An 8,554-nucleotide genomic window follows, 5' to 3' on the forward strand; every position below is an offset into this window, starting at 1 on the left:
TATAAAACATCCCACTGTTTTGAAAAATTATGTACATTTCCTAGAACTCTGTGTTTTACAGCAGCCCTTGTTTCTTATAAAACAGCTTCACATAACATTTGGCAACTTCCTGAAGGATGTGCACACAATTCTTCCATCTACTGCTTTCTTATGAAAGGTTGGTAATATTTCTAAAGATTTTGTTACCCTGGTGTTTTTATCAGACTTCTCCAAATGTTGCAAATGCTAATGCTAAACTGCGACATTATTATTAACAGATTTTTCAGACCATGTAGAGCAAAAGTTGTGTGTTTCACTCATGACAAGCTATTCATGAATTGGGTAGCAACATCTACATCAGTAGCATGGAGCACCACCTGTAAGAGATCCCAGCATACCACTCTATGCTGGTGGACCAAGACCTCTGGTGTTCAAAGGGGCTGTGTTGGAGAACTGGAGAGGTGTCTGTCCCCAAAAAACTATTCTAGTGTGAGTTTCAACCACTCATATTGACAATACTGAACTAGAATAAAACACAGAACAGCATGTTAAACAAAACCCAAATAATTGCTGGTTCATCATAAGCACCAGGCCGTAGACTGTGGCAGTTCACATCCTCCTGAAATGACTCTTCCCAGAAGAAGGTGAGACCTACTAAAGGAGAAAACAAAAGACTTCATATGTCCCAAAGGAAGCTGGTACCCAGGAGGGTCAGAGCCAGGACCTGAGGGTAGCCATGAGCCGAGCAGGGCTGTGCCCTCCCTGATCAGGGTCCATTCACACCACCCCATAAGGGAGAGAACAGGCAGGCAAATGCTGAGAAGGAAAGAGTGGGTATCAGGGCACACAGAACCCTGATGAATTAATCCAGGCTAGAGTTCAAAATCAGAGAATCACAGAATGATTAAGGTTGAAGAAGACCTCCAAGATCACATAGTCCAACCCTTGGCCAAACACCACCTTGTCAAGTAAACCATGGCACTAAGTACCACATCCAGTCATTTCTTGAACACTTTCAGGGATAGTGATTTCACCACTTCCCTGGGTAGCCCATTCCAATACTTGACAACCCTTGCAGTTGAAGAAATTCTTCCTCTTGTCCAACCTGAACCTTCCCTGGTGCAGCTTGAGGCTATGTCCTCTGTCCTGTAGTTGCCTAGGAGAAGAGGCTGACCCCCACCTTGCTATAACCTCCTTTCAAGTAGTTGTAGAGAGCAATAAGATCTCTAAGCTTCCTCTGCTCCAGGTTAAACAACTTTGGCTCCCTCAGCTGCTCCTCATATAGCTTAGAAATGGATCAGTTAATACTAACTCAGCCACTGTTTGGGTAGCCTGAAGGTACTAGTCAGATGATACTGTAATATTACCCTCATGTTACCTAGAACTTCACCAAACATGCCACCACAACAGCATGCAAATCCTTTCAGTCATACAGACACATTTACATCACATATATATGTGTAACAGAAGGATGGTACTTTAGAAAATTACTGAAGGTGATGGCAGTCACTGAGGTGGTACCCAAGTAGAGCATTGATGAATAGGCCATTTCAGACCACACTGAAGTGTGACTACACATGTACTGTGTTATTTTTAGGCTACACAAAATAAGTAAATTGAATCCTTTAATGAGTAGAAGATTTGAAACATGCCTGTCCTGTTCCTAAGGTACTGAATAGGTGGCAAGAACTGAGTCAATGTGATTTTAGAGACAAAATCTTGCAGCTCAGCCCTGCCTCACGTGTGGTCTGCCTAAAGTGCTACTTATTTCACTTATCTAGTTTTTTTCATCCATAACCTTAAATAGAAAAATAGAAAATAGAAAATAATATTAACATGCCCTTCGGATGGGAATCACTGGGTAAACATGAGCAAGACTGAGCAGTGTGGACTGAAAAGCAAAGATATTTAAAATTTGAAAAGTCTGTGAAGTAGTTTGCTTTTGGTGGATCTGAGCACATACACTAGCAAAAAAAAACCAAACACCCCCTACAGTTTTGGTTCAAGGATAGCAGCGTTAAGAATAGCTCTTTCTGCAACAGACTAACTACTAAGGACCTTGCCTCACTCCTAAAAAGCCTAGGGAATTCTTCACCTTCCTGTTATTGTACCTGTATTGGGAGTAGAAGGGTTAACTCAAATCACTCTTGCATCTGAGAGTATCTGAGCATCTGAGAACAGCAAGAAGTAAAAAGAATCTATTGCATGAAGATTACATAACTGGATATCAAATCTCATGTAAAACAAATAGGGAAGTGGCTAACTCTCAGCATGACCCAGAGCCACATCTAAAGTTGCTGGAAGTTAAAGCAAAACAATGTGGTTTAGACTCTCATATTTATATGACTGTAAAGTCTTTGGCAAACCTGACATCACATTATTCAGTAAATGCTTTGGATATTTTCTTTTAATTTCTGTAGTCAGACTCTTTTGGACCTAACTCATGATATTGTAGCCCAAGATGAACCAAATAAAAATAACCCATAATCAAGTAGTTCAGCAGTTCAGAGAAAGTTCAGCAATTTGGATCCGGCATTTTCCTTACCATTTCTTTACCTACAAATAAGCAAGAGAGAACTTTCTTTGCTATTTCTATATACATGCTAAGGATTGATCTTCCTCAAAGGAGAACCCAGGCTGGTGCAGGGGCCAGAATCAACATATACGGGCAGTAAGGTCCTGACAGAAATAAGTGACCATGTTATAAACACTTTAAACACAGACTAGTCACACAACACTGCTGTTGTTTCCAGAAGATATTACTTACGAAAATATGTTTATTTGTAGAAGTGGTATTTCTATGAACATATTCATATACTATGATTCCATTGAGCATTTATGTATTTCTGTATAAATGAGTTTACATATTGTGACTATTAATGCTTAGTACATCTGACATAACAGGAAGGAAGTTTGTTGCATGATCAGTATATGTGAAATTGTTAACATCTGCAAATCAGGAAATTTAAGGAAGCTCAAAAGCGGTAAGGGAAATGACTGCGTCACTTTCTAACTTGCAGCATTTGTTATTTAATACTGCCATGCAGTAAAAAAAAATTAATTGGCAGAGCAAAACACTAACTGATTCCTGCATGTGACTACAACTACAAGTTTAAGCGTCCTTGTTGCTGTGAACCAAAATCAAACAAGATAAATGAGGAGAGTTTTTTCAAAAGGAGGTATGTCTCTCTTTTTTGTCTATTGATTTTCTTGTACCACAGAAGATTTTGTGCAGATGTTTGACAAGGGCTAAGTCAGGTACAATCATATTATTCCAAGTAAAAAATATGGATTAGCTTCCTTTCTGCCTAAGAAAGTCTAAGGAAAATTTTGGGGATGCTTTAGCCTATTTGATTAAAAATATAAATGTGTATATAAAAAATTTCTAAAGATTTCTTCAAGATTCAAGGAAGACTATGAAATGTTTATGATGTCTGTTGCATTATTTGACTTTTTTATCTCACATCTATTTTTCAATAACTGAAAGAAATGCTATTTTCTGTACCCCTTCTATAAATTAATCTAACTAGAAATATGTGGATTTATATTTCCTGGGGAAACAATAAATCACAGAACCTTGGGATGGTTGAGGCTGGAAGGCACTTCTGGAGATTGTCCCAACCCTTGCTCAGAGAAGGGTCAGCTACAGCACGTTGCTCAGGGCTTTGTTCAGTCAGTATCTCCAATGCTGGAGACTCCACAACTTCCCTGGAAAGCCTGTTCAAGTGCTTGACTACCCTCACAATAAAAAGTGCTTTCTTCTGTTTAAATCAAATATCTATTATTTAAGTTTTTGCCCATTGCCTCTTGTCCAGTCACTTGGCATGACTGAGCAGAGTCTGGCTCCATCTTCCTCATTCCCCACAGCTGGGTACCTGTATACATGGATAACATATCCCTGAGCCTTCATCTCTACAGGCTGAAAAGTCTCAGATTTCTTAGCCTCTTTCCATATGTCAGAGCCCTTAATAATCATCTTTGAGGTTCTTTCCTGGACTCTCTCCAGTAGCTCTGTATCTTTCTTCTACTGGGGATCCCAGATCAAGACCAGGCACTCCAGGAACATCTCCCTTGACCTGCTGGCAACACTCTGTCTCATGCAGCTCAGTCAAATGCAAATTAGTCACTGTCTCAGGTAACATTTTCTAGTAGCATTCTGTACTAACAGCCTAAGAGCAAAGACAATAAACTGTACAGACTAAGAGAGTCAGAACTGATAATGCTAAGTCAGTATTTAGTGGGTGCTTTCTGTGCTATAGACTATGTGACTGTAATTTCCATCTGACACATAGATTAGGTGGATGAATTAGGTTTATAGCAAACCTCTCTCTGGGAGAGAGCTAGACAGTGAGCTAAGAGTTTAGTATAGAAATCAGGTGTTTGAGTCTCCTCTGGGGCCCTTCACTATGTAGAAGGGTAGACACATGCTCGTGAGGCTGGCCAGGGGAGAAAAAGGAAAGAAGCAAAGCAGAAAAAACATACAGTTTGTGGGGTTTCATCCTAACAGATTCTATTTTACATCCTATTTTAATGAAGTATGAGGAAATTCTGCTTACACAAGAATATATATGTTTCTTCTAGTCTGATCCTTCACATAATCAGTTTGAAATAAGTATGTGTTCCTTCCAGCACCTTCAATAACTGAGGTCTATTCAGAGCAGAGACAATTTTACCACACCTGTCTGCAGAAGACCAGTCTGAGAGGGGGTGGAGGTTCTGGAAGCAGAAAGTTCCTACAGATATGGTGCTGGAGCCACTTGCTTGGTTATTGTGCAGAAGGTATGGACTGGTCATGTAAATGGCTTAGGGTTCACCACAACTCCTGTATGTCTTATCCTGCCTGCAGGCAGAGAAAAGCCAGAGGACCTGGCTGTGTGTTTGGTGCATTTAGGTAGAGTGATAGAGAGAACATAGGCACAAACCAACTAAACAAACTAATCCTATCCTGAGTGATTTGTTTTAAAAGTAGATCAAATGTGAAATACAAATCCTTTGGGAAGCAAGCTCCTTTAGTGCTGTGATCAATGGAAATTATCATTTCTTATGAGGAAAGTGAATGCTTACAGGCCCTGCCATTCCCACTGCAAGTCCAATGAAAAGTCCAGAGTGTGGAGACAACGGTGTCAGCAAACACTCCACTGAGCAGACAGGGCTGCAGATGATTCCTGTGGCAGTGCCCTAGATGAGGGTTTCCATGAGAAAGCATGAAGAGTATTTGCAGTACGAGGCTGTTGTCACGTGTAGGAGAGAGGGAGATTCTGAAAGCACAGGAGTCATGAGAGCAGAGAGAGAGATGACAAGAAGAATGAAGCCAAGAAAATAAAGAAAAGGTGAGCAGACAGTTGACAGAGAACAGGAAAACTTAAAAAAGAATGTAAGATGAGGAAAGGAAGGAGGAAAGGTTGAGTGACTGAACAGATGGGCCAAAGTGGAGAAAAATATGCTTAAGGGGCAGACTAGAAGGACAACAGGTCTTGAGTTTCCCATGGGCATTAGTGTGGAGGTCCCTGAGAACATGGGAAAGTGGAAATAACTACTGAGACCAATATCTCACACAGCATTGCACAACCAGTCCTCCATACCATTTGTACTTAAGATTCTTTAGTATCAGTTCCCAGCAGCCATGGCCACATCCTTATTGTAGTATGATGATTTACAAATACTGATGTTGCAAAAGATAAACAGAGAAGAACCGGGTTACAGTGAAGAGTCTATCTCTGTTGCAACCCCAACATGATGTTCTGGCCTGGCTTGAATCGTGGAAACCACGACGGACATGTACTATCAAGCCAATTTCCAGGAAATGTGACGTGCCTCCTGGAAATATTCAAGAAGCCAAGACAACTTCCTTGGAACGTCTGGATGGGTTTTTGCTTTCACCACAAATGGAGTCAGTCTGAAATCAGCACTCTGAAATTACGATAAAAATTAATACAGAAGAGTGGAAAAGTAATGTATGTTTCTCTTTTTCCTTAATTTGTAAGACTTTACCTTACAGTCTTAGAATTATCCTTAGTAATACTTGTAATCAAGAAAATTGCTATTAGGAAGTTTCACTACTAGGGAATGCTAAAACAAACAAAAAATTAACCAGAGTTTCTTCTGCATGTAAAAAACCCCAACAGAAGAACAAATGCTGTCAATGGAGAAACCTTCTCCTAAGTTGTAACCTACTCTGAGAAAAGAAAATGGTACATAAGATGAGAAATGTTTGACAAGAACTGATGACAGTGTTTGACTAGCTTTGCTCAGGCCTCCATATGAACGAATGTGGATATGGAGGCCTGATATTCACATATTTGCAGATATTCACACTTCCTTAGTAATTTAAATTACCTACAGTGATCTGTAACATCTGACTCCTCTGTTTCTGACACAAAAATTTGAAGTAGCTGTTCTGGATAGATGTAAACCTCTAAGAACAGTGGAAGTTATGTAGTTTGAAAAGTGGAGAAACATTTGTGATATCAAACAGGGAAAAATATGGTGATGCTTTGACCTAGGCTGACCACCAGCTGCCCACCAAACTTCTCTCTCACTCCTCCTTGTTTATTCTCTACTTGCCATCAGCAGAAAATATTCAGCTACTCCCTGGGACAAAGGGCCTCAGTACACAAAGCAGTTGTTTTGGAAGACAAATGCATGAATAACGAATGCCTCCTCCCACTCCAATCCTTCTTTCTCCCAGGTTTTATTGCTGAGCATGATGCCATATGATATGGAATATCCCTTTGGTCAGTTGGGATCATCTGTCCTGGCCATGTTCCCTCCCAGCCTCTTGTCCACCCCTATTCTACTGGCCTTTGCAGAGTGAGTGGGATGGGGTTGGAGAGACAGCCCTGATGCTGTGCCAGCACTGCTCAACAACAGCCAAAATACTGGTGTGTTATCAAGACCATTCTAGCTACTTATACAAAGCACAGCACTGTATGGGCTGCTCTGGGGAAAGTTAACTCCAGCCTAGCCAGAACCAAGTGTTTCTTAAGCTACAAATCACAACACATGAAAGCACAGACATGAACTACCTTGTTGAACCAGGCAGCAGTGCCAACCTTTTCCTATGCTCACACAGCCTGGAGAGGGAGGTGTAACTTCCTTCACATAGCCTATACTCTGCATCACCAGAGACAATAAAATAAAAAAAGTAGGCAAAAGAAAAGTGACCAGATTTAAGGTTTGGTTGCTGCTTAAAAAAATGCCTTTTGGAAAAATACTTCCACATCAAAGAAACTCATCAGAGGGAAACAGAAAATGAAATGCATAAAAAAATAGGAAGATACTAAAAAGGTTAAAACCACTTCTATATAGCAATAGTCAAAGGCTTTAAAAAAAGCAATGGAAAATTATTTGTGTGTTCAAGAAACAGGGAATGGAATTTAATCATATGTCCATTGACTACAATTAGAACTTAAACAAGCTATGCTTTTGTAAATATTTACTTGTAGATACTTTTACATGTCTTAAGGTCTGTTTCATTTTCAAGACATAAAGGAGGCAAGTCAAGATGGAAAAGAAACACTGAAAAATATGTTGTCTTTTGCAGTATTCCTCATTGAAAAGGGCCACTGACATACACTATCTCTTTTCAGGAAATTGGACTGAAAAACACACAAGACAGAAGTAGGCTCCAGAAAATGCAGATAACTTCCAGAAAGAAAGTTGTAGGTCCAGAGGAGCAGAAATACCAAGAATGAAAGTGTAGCCAGTTTGCAATTATGTAAATCTTTGTTCAAATGAACTGTACATGAGGACTTGAGAGTCACATTCTCTAAAATAGCTCTAAGCAGATTCAGCGTTTTTTCTTAGCCTCTCAAGCAGATTTTAAAGCCCAAGTTCAATTGTATACCACTATAGTTATATTAGAATAAAATTATTGCGGGCAAAGTTCTATGAGCTAACATAATTTTTTGATTACAAATCAGACATTCTCAAAGTTTAATAATGTCCACAGTAAGGATCAACAATTTCTGAACACAAAAAAACTAGTAACAAAGAAAGTGTAGAAAAAAAGGTATCTTATTTAATAATGGGATATAGTAAACTACACCTAAAAAAATTGTACTCTTTACTATATTCAGTTTTCCATGAAAAGAGGTGAAAAGTGAGAGACCATATATAAAAAAAAAATTAATTCAGATTTATCAGGAACTGATAGAAGCATCATCAAGTTTATGACAAACGTTGCTATTCAGGATATTCAGGACACTGCAAAAGCAGCTGAATCCAGGGCTATCCAGTGCCTTTGTAAAAGCCCATCAGAATTCCTGCTCGTAAGGTACTTTTCTAAATGGAAAGCTGTTCCATCTCATCTGGGATCAGAAAAGAAAAGAAAAAAAGATGATAGAAGCAAGTACTGACATTGATAAATAACATATACAAAACCAGTGTTATGTTCACAAAAGAGTTTTGATCTTTGTCAAAAGAATATTTTCTAGGGGTGGATTAGACAGCATCTTTGACTCTTCCCATAAAAAAAAAAAAAAAAAAGAAATTTTGTAGAAACCGAAGAGCTCTTTATCATAATTTTCTCTCTTCTCTTCTCTTCTCTTCTCTTCTCTTCTCTTCTCTTCTCTTC

General features: G+C 39.2%; 1 protein-coding gene across 4 annotated transcripts in view; it reads left to right on the top strand.

Annotated features, from left to right (window-relative positions):
• Positions 1-3,029: 3,029 nt before the first annotated feature.
• The window catches only part of LOC113947037 (granulocyte-macrophage colony-stimulating factor receptor subunit alpha-like), a 17,969-nt gene continuing 12,444 nt past the window's right edge, over positions 3,030-8,554 (top strand). For 3 of the 4 annotated variants that reach the window (XM_027643230.1, XM_027643254.1, XM_027643239.1), the window contains exon 1: positions 3,030-3,158. The gene's annotated coding sequence lies outside the window, so the exon portion shown is untranslated. Of the gene's footprint in view, positions 3,159-4,725; positions 4,759-7,568; positions 7,641-8,554 lie in introns of those variants that run through there. The other variant, XM_027643245.1, reaches the window with a different exon arrangement.

The sequence above is a fragment of the Corapipo altera genome, unplaced genomic scaffold, assembly GCF_003945725.1.
Source record: "Corapipo altera isolate COAL_440 unplaced genomic scaffold, ASM394572v1 0, whole genome shotgun sequence".
NCBI classification, from domain to species: Eukaryota; Metazoa; Chordata; class Aves; order Passeriformes; family Pipridae; genus Corapipo; species Corapipo altera.